This window comes from Pseudophryne corroboree, unplaced genomic scaffold (assembly GCF_028390025.1).
Source record: "Pseudophryne corroboree isolate aPseCor3 unplaced genomic scaffold, aPseCor3.hap2 scaffold_503, whole genome shotgun sequence".
Classification (NCBI taxonomy): Eukaryota; Metazoa; Chordata; class Amphibia; order Anura; family Myobatrachidae; genus Pseudophryne; species Pseudophryne corroboree.
This window is the reverse complement of record NW_026970108.1, coordinates 449,473-457,221: the sequence shown is the minus strand read 5'-3', so window position 1 is coordinate 457,221 and position 7,749 is coordinate 449,473.

Genomic DNA, 7,749 nt, shown 5'->3' with positions numbered 1-7,749 from the left:
ATGTGTGCTGAGCGAACTGCTCAGCACACATCTCTGCCCCCGCTCAGCACAGCGTGATGTGTGCTGAGCGTACGGGAGGTGGGGGGGGGGGGCGCTCATTTCACCCCCTGTGTAGGGCATTCTGTGTGTATCCAGTTTTCCAGGTGTGAGCATCATACAACTACTGACTTGCGAGTAACTATACAGCAGCTCCATACCTTGTGACTTGAAGAAACACCAGTTAACCCCGGGAATGCTGCAGTCAAAGCAACAATTCCTCTTCTTACATTCCGCTGCACTTATTGTGGGGTAGCCGCAATCCCTTCTGCTGTACGGTTCCACATTACATTGTTTCTTGTCACTTCCTGTTGATGCAGTAAGGAAACATCCAGGAATTACAGCAGCTTAGTTTTTTTTTTTTTTAACTGGGGCAATTTAGCTAGATCACAGGGCAATTTAGCTCCTTTGGTCCTTTTTTAGGACAAGTTAATCAGACAGTTGAGCAAACTGAAAAACAGCTAACAGGAAATTTCCACTTAAATGGTATTTTCTAATCTTATCTGACCATGACTAAGAATAAAGGATACACAAGATAAACTCTTAGAGCCATGGACCTTATCCATGTTTAAGCTCCATCAAATCTGTAATCAATAGCACTACATGCTCCCACTTTACCACTGTACTATATACTCTACCTGTGTTTTTAAGGTAAAAACACCATTTAACCCCAGTGACACTTGAATTAAAGCAGCAGCCTCTGGAATAGCATTCCTTAGCATTAATCCCAGGAAATCTGCAATCTTCACGCTCTTTAATAGCCATGCTACATTGCTGTTTACTTGGATGGAGCAGAGAGCACAACATCAGGACATAGGAAATATTACAATGCATGATAAGAAAGGTGTGAGCTCTACAGCAAGGCCTCTAACCCTTTGCCAGTGCCAAATACATAGGGCTTAACTCAGATCTGATCACAGCAGCAAATTTATTAGCTAAAACCATGTACACTGCAGGGGGGGGGGGGTGTATAATATGTGCAGAGAGAGTTAGATTTTGGTGCGGTGTGTTCAAACTGAAATCTAAATTGCAGTGTAAAAACAAAACAGCCAGTATTTACTAGAGATGAGCGGGTTCGGTTTCTCTGAAACCGAACCCGCACGAACTTCATGTTTTTTTCACGGGTCCGAGCAGACTCGGATCCTCCCGCCTTGCTCGGTTAACCCGAGCGCGCCCGAACGTCATCATGACGCTGTCGGATTCTCGCGAGACTCGGATTCTATATAAGGAGCCGCGCGTCGCCGCCATTTTCACACGTGCATTGAGATTGATAGGGAGAGGACGTGGCTGGCGTCCTCTCCATTAGAAATTAGATTAGAAGAGAGAGAGAGATTGTGCAGAGTCAGACAGAGTTTACCACAGTGACCAGTGCAGTTGTTGTTAGTTAACTTTTATTTATTTTAATATAATATATCCGTTCTCTGCTATATCCGTTCTCTGCCTGAAAAAAAACGATACACAGCAGCAGCCAGTCACACAGTGTGACTCAGTCTGTGTGCACTCAGCTCAGCCCAGTGTGCTGCACATCAATGTATAAAAGGCAAAGCTTATAATAATTGTGGGGGAGACTGGGGAGCACTGCAGGTTGTTATAGCAGGAGCCCCCAGGAGTACATAATATTATATTAATTTAAAATTAAACAGTGCACACTTTTGCTGCAGGAGTGCCACTGCCAGTGTGACTAGTGGTGACCAGTGCCTGACCACCAGTATAGTAGTATATTGTTGTATGTATTGTATACTATCTCTTTATCAACCAGTCTATATTAGCAGCAGACACAGTACAGTGCGGTAGTTCACGGCTGTGGCTACCTCTGTGTCGGCAGTCGGAACTCGGCAGGCAGTCCGTCCATCCATAATTGTATTACAATATATACCACCTAACCGTGGTATTTTTTTTTCTTTCTTTATACCGTCGTCATAGTGTCATACTAGTTGTTACGAGTATACTACTATCTCTTTATCAACCAGTGTACAGTGCGGTAGTTCACGGCTGTGGCTACCTCTGTGTCGGCAGTCGGCAGGCAGTCCGTCCATCCATAATTGTATTATTATTATAATATATACCACCTAACCGTGGTTTTTTTTTCATTCTTTATACCGTCATAGTGTCATACTAGTTGTTACGAGTATACTACTATCTCTTTATCAACCAGTGTACAGTGCGGTAGTTCACGGCTGTGGCTACCTCTGTGTCGGCAGTCGGCAGGCAGTCCGTCCATCCATAATTGTATTATTATTATAATATATACCACCTAACCGTGGTTTTTTTTTCATTCTTTATACCGTCGTCATAGTGTCATACTAGTTGTTACGAGTATACTACTATCTCTTTATCAACCAGTGTACAGTGCGGTAGTTCACGGCTGTGGCTACCTCTGTGTCGGCAGTCGGCAGGCAGTCCGTCCATCCATAATTGTATTATTATTATAATATATACCACCTAACCGTGGTTTTTTTTTCATTCTTTATACCGTCGTCATAGTGTCATACTAGTTGTTACGAGTATACTACTATCTCTTTATCAACCAGTGTACAGTGCGGTAGTTCACGGCTGTGGCTACCTCTGTGTCGGCAGTCGGCAGGCAGTCCGTCCATCCATAATTGTATTATTATTATAATATATACCACCTAACCGTGGTTTTTTTTCCATTCTTTATACCGTCGTCATAGTGTCATACTAGTTGTTACGAGTATACTACTATCTCTTTATCAACCAGTGTACAGTGCGGTAGTTCACGGCTGTGGCTACCTCTGTGTCGGCAGTCGGCAGGCAGTCCGTCCATCCATAATTGTATTATTATTATAATATATACCACCTAACCGTGGTTTTTTTTTCATTCTTTATACCGTCGTCATAGTGTCATACTAGTTGTTACGAGTATACTACTATCTCTTTATCAACCAGTGTACAGTGCGGTAGTTCACGGCTGTGGCTACCTCTGTGTCGGCAGTCGGCAGGCAGTCCGTCCATCCATAATTGTATTATTATTATAATATATACCACCTAACCGTGTTTTTTTTTTCATTCTTTATACCGTCGTCATAGTGTCATACTAGTTGTTACGAGTATACTACTATCTCTTTATCAACCAGTGTACAGTGCGGTAGTTCACGGCTGTGGCTACCTCTGTGTCGGCAGTCGGCAGGCAGTCCGTCCATCCATAATTGTATTATTATTATAATATATACCACCTAACCGTGGTTTTTTTTTCATTCTTTATACCGTCGTCATAGTGTCATACTAGTTGTTACGAGTATACTACTATCTCTTTATCAACCAGTGTACAGTGCGGTAGTTCACGGCTGTGGCTACCTCTGTGTCGGCAGTCGGCAGGCAGTCCGTCCATCCATAATTGTATTATTATTATAATATATACCACCTAACCGTGGTTTTTTTATACCACCTAACCGTGGCAGTCCGTCCATAATTGTATACTAGTATCCAATCCATCCATCTCCATTGTTTACCTGAGGTGCCTTTTAGTTCTGCCTATAAAATATGGAGAACAAAAAAGTTGAGGTTCCAAAATTAGGGAAAGATCAAGATCCACTTCCACCTCGTGCTGAAGCTGCTGCCACTAGTCATGGCCGAGACGATGAAATGCCAGCAACGTCGTCTGCCAAGGCCGATGCCCAATGTCATAGTACAGAGCATGTCAAATCCAAAACACCAAATATCAGAAAAAAAAGGACTCCAAAACCTAAAATAAAATTGTCGGAGGAGAAGCGTAAACTTGCCAATATGCCATTTACCACACGGAGTGGCAAGGAACGGCTGAGGCCCTGGCCTATGTTCATGGCTAGTGGTTCAGCTTCACATGAGGATGGAAGCACTCAGCCTCTCGCTAGAAAACTGAAAAGACTCAAGCTGGCAAAAGCACCGCAAAGAACTGTGCGTTCTTTGAAATCCCAAATCCACAAGGAGAGTCCAATTGTGTCGTTTGCGATGCCTGACCTTCCCAACACTGGACGTGAAGAGCATGCGCCTTCCACTATTTGCATGCCCCCTGCAAGTGCTGGAAGGAGCACCCGCAGTCCAGTTCCTGATAGTCAGATTGAAGATGTCAGTGTTGAAGTACACCAGGATGAGGAGGATATGGGTGTTGCTGGCGCTGGGGAGGAAATTGACCAGGAGGATTCTGATGGTGAGGTGGTTTGTTTAAGTCAGGCACCCGGGGAGACACCTGTTGTCCGTGGGAGGAATATGGCCGTTGACATGCCAGGTGAAAATACCAAAAAAATCAGCTCTTCGGTGTGGAGGTATTTCACCAGAAATGCGGACAACAGGTGTCAAGCCGTGTGTTCCCTTTGTCAAGCTGTAATAAGTAGGGGTAAGGACGTTAACCACCTCGGAACATCCTCCCTTATACGTCACCTGCAGCGCATTCATAATAAGTCAGTGACAAGTTCAAAAACTTTGGGTGACAGCGGAAGCAGTCCACTGACCAGTAAATCCCTTCCTCTTGTAACCAAGCTCACGCAAACCACCCCACCAACTCCCTCAGTGTCAATTTCCTCCTTCCCCAGGAATGCCAATAGTCCTGCAGGCCATGTCACTGGCAAGTCTGACGAGTCCTCTCCTGCCTGGGATTCCTCCGATGCATCCTTGCGTGTAACGCCTACTGCTGCTGGCGCTGCTGTTGTTGCCGCTGGGAGTCGATGGTCATCCCAGAGGGGAAGTCGTAAGCCCACTTGTACTACTTCCAGTAAGCAATTGACTGTTCAACAGTCCTTTGCGAGGAAGATGAAATATCACAGCAGTCATCCTACTGCAAAGCGGATAACTGAGGCCTTGGCATCCTGGGTGGTGAGAAACGTGGTTCCGGTATCCATCATTACTGCAGAGCCAACTAGAGACTTGTTGGAGGTACTGTGTCCCCGGTACCAAATACCATCTAGGTTCCATTTCTCTAGGCAGGCGATACCGAAAATGTACACAGACCTCAGAAAAAGAGTCACCAGTGTCCTAAAAAATGCAGCTGTACCCAATGTCCACTTAACCACGGACATGTGGACAAGTGGAGCAGGGCAGGGTCAGGACTATATGACTGTGACAGCCCACTGGGTAGATGTATGGACTCCCGCCGCAAGAACAGCAGCGGCGGCACCAGTAGCAGCATCTCGCAAACGCCAACTCTTTCCTAGGCAGGCTACGCTTTGTATCACCGCTTTCCAGAATACGCACACAGCTGAAAACCTCTTACGGCAACTGAGGAAGATCATCGCGGAATGGCTTACCCCAATTGGACTCTCCTGTGGATTTGTGGCATCGGACAACGCCAGCAATATTGTGTGTGCATTAAATCTGGGCCAATTCCAGCACGTCCCATGTTTTGCACATACCTTGAATTTGGTGGTGCAGAATTTTTTAAAAAACGACAGGGGCGTGCAAGAGATGCTGTCGGTGGCCAGAAGAATTGCGGGACACTTTCGGCGTACAGGCACCACGTACAGAAAACTGGAGCACCACCAAAAACTACTGAACCTGCCCTGCCATCATCTGAAGCAAGAAGTGGTAACGAGGTGGAATTCAACCCTCTATATGCTTCAGAGGTTGGAGGAGCAGCAAAAGGCCATTCAAGCCTATACAATTGAGCACGATATAGTAGGTGGAATGCACCTGTCTCAAGTGCAGTGGAGAATGATTTCAACGTTGTGCAAGGTTCTGATGCCCTTTGAACTTGCCACACGTGAAGTCAGTTCAGACACTGCCAGCCTGAGTCAGGTCATTCCCCTCATCAGGCTTTTGCAGAAGAAGCTGGAGGCATTGAAGAAGGAGCTAACACGGAGCGATTCCGCTAGGCATGTGGGACTTGTGGATGCAGCCCTTAATTCGCTTAACAAGGATTCACGGGTGGTCAATCTGTTGAAATCAGAGCACTACATTTTGGCCACCGTGCTCGATCCTAGATTTAAAGCCTACCTTGGATCTCTCTTTCCGGCAGACACAGGTCTGCTGGGGTTGAAAGACCTGCTGGTGACAAAATTGTCAAGTCAAGCGGAACGCGACCTGTCAACATCTCCTCCTTCACATTCTCCCGCAACTGGGGGTGCGAGGAAAAGGCTCAGAATTCCGAGCCCACCCGCTGGCGGTGATGCAGGGCAGTCTGGAGCGACTGCTGATGCTGACATCTGGTCCGGACTGAAGGACCTGACAACGATTACGGACATGTCGTCTACTGTCACTGCATATGATTCTCTCAACATTGATAGAATGGTGGAGGATTATATGAGTGACCGCATCCAAGTAGGCACGTCACACAGTCCGTACTTATACTGGCAGGAAAAAGAGGCAATTTGGAGGCCCTTGCACAAACTGGCTTTATTCTACCTAAGTTGCCCTCCCACAAGTGTGTACTCCGAAAGAGTGTTTAGTGCCGCCGCTCACCTTGTCAGCAATCGGCGTACGAGGTTACATCCAGAAAATGTGGAGAAGATGATGTTCATTAAAATGAATTATAATCAATTCCTCCGCGGAGACATTGACCAGCAGCAATTGCCTCCACAAAGTACACAGGGAGCTGAGATGGTGGATTCCAGTGGGGACGAATTGATAATCTGTGAGGAGGGGGATGTACACGGTGATATATCGGAGGGTGAAGATGAGGTGGACATCTTGCCTCTGTAGAGCCAGTTTGTGCAAGGAGAGATTAATTGCTTCTTTTTTGGGGGGGGTCCAAACCAACCCGTCATATCAGTCACAGTCGTGTGGCAGACCCTGTCACTGAAATGATGGGTTGGTTAAAGTGTGCATGTCCTGTTTTGTTTATACAACATAAGGGTGGGTGGGAGGGCCCAAGGATAATTCCATCTTGCACCTCTTTTTTCTTTTCTTTTTCTTTGCATCATGTGCTGATTGGGGAGGGTTTTTTGGAAGGGACATCCTGCGTGACACTGCAGTGCCACTCCTAGATGGGCCCGGTGTTTGTGTCGGCCACTAGGGTCGCTAATCTTACTCACACAGCTACCTCATTGCGCCTCTTTTTTTCTTTGCGTCATGTGCTGTTTGGGGAGGGTTTTTTGGAAGGGACATCCTGCGTGACACTGCAGTGCCACTCCTAGATGGGCCCGGTGTTTGTGTCGGCCACTAGGGTCGCTTATCTTTCTCACACAGTCAGCTACCTCATTGCGCCTCTTTTTTTCTTTGCGTCATGTGCTGTTTGGGGAGGGTTTTTTGGAAGGGACATCCTGCGTGACACTGCAGTGCCACTCCTAGATGGGCCCGGTGTTTGTGTCGGCCACTAGGGTCGCTTATCTTTCTCACACAGTCAGCTACCTCATTGCGCCTCTTTTTTTCTTTGCGTCATGTGCTGTTTGGGGAGGGTTTTTTGGAAGGGACATCCTGCGTGACACTGCAGTGCCACTCCTAGATGGGCCCGGTGTTTGTGTCGGCCACTAGGGTCGCTAATCTTACTCACACAGCTACCTCATTGCGCCTCTTTTTTTCTTTGCGTCATGTGCTGTTTGGGGAGGGTTTTTTGGAAGGGACATCCTGCGTGACACTGCAGTGCCACTCCTAGATGGGCCCGGTGTTTGTGTCGGCCACTAGGGTCGCTTATCTTACTCACACAGCGACCTCGGTGCAAATTTTAGGACTAAAAATAATATTGTGAGGTGTGATGTGTTCAGAATAGGCTGAAAATGAGTGTAAATTATGTTTTTTGAGGTTAATAATACTTTGGGATCAAAATTACCCCCAAATTCTATGATT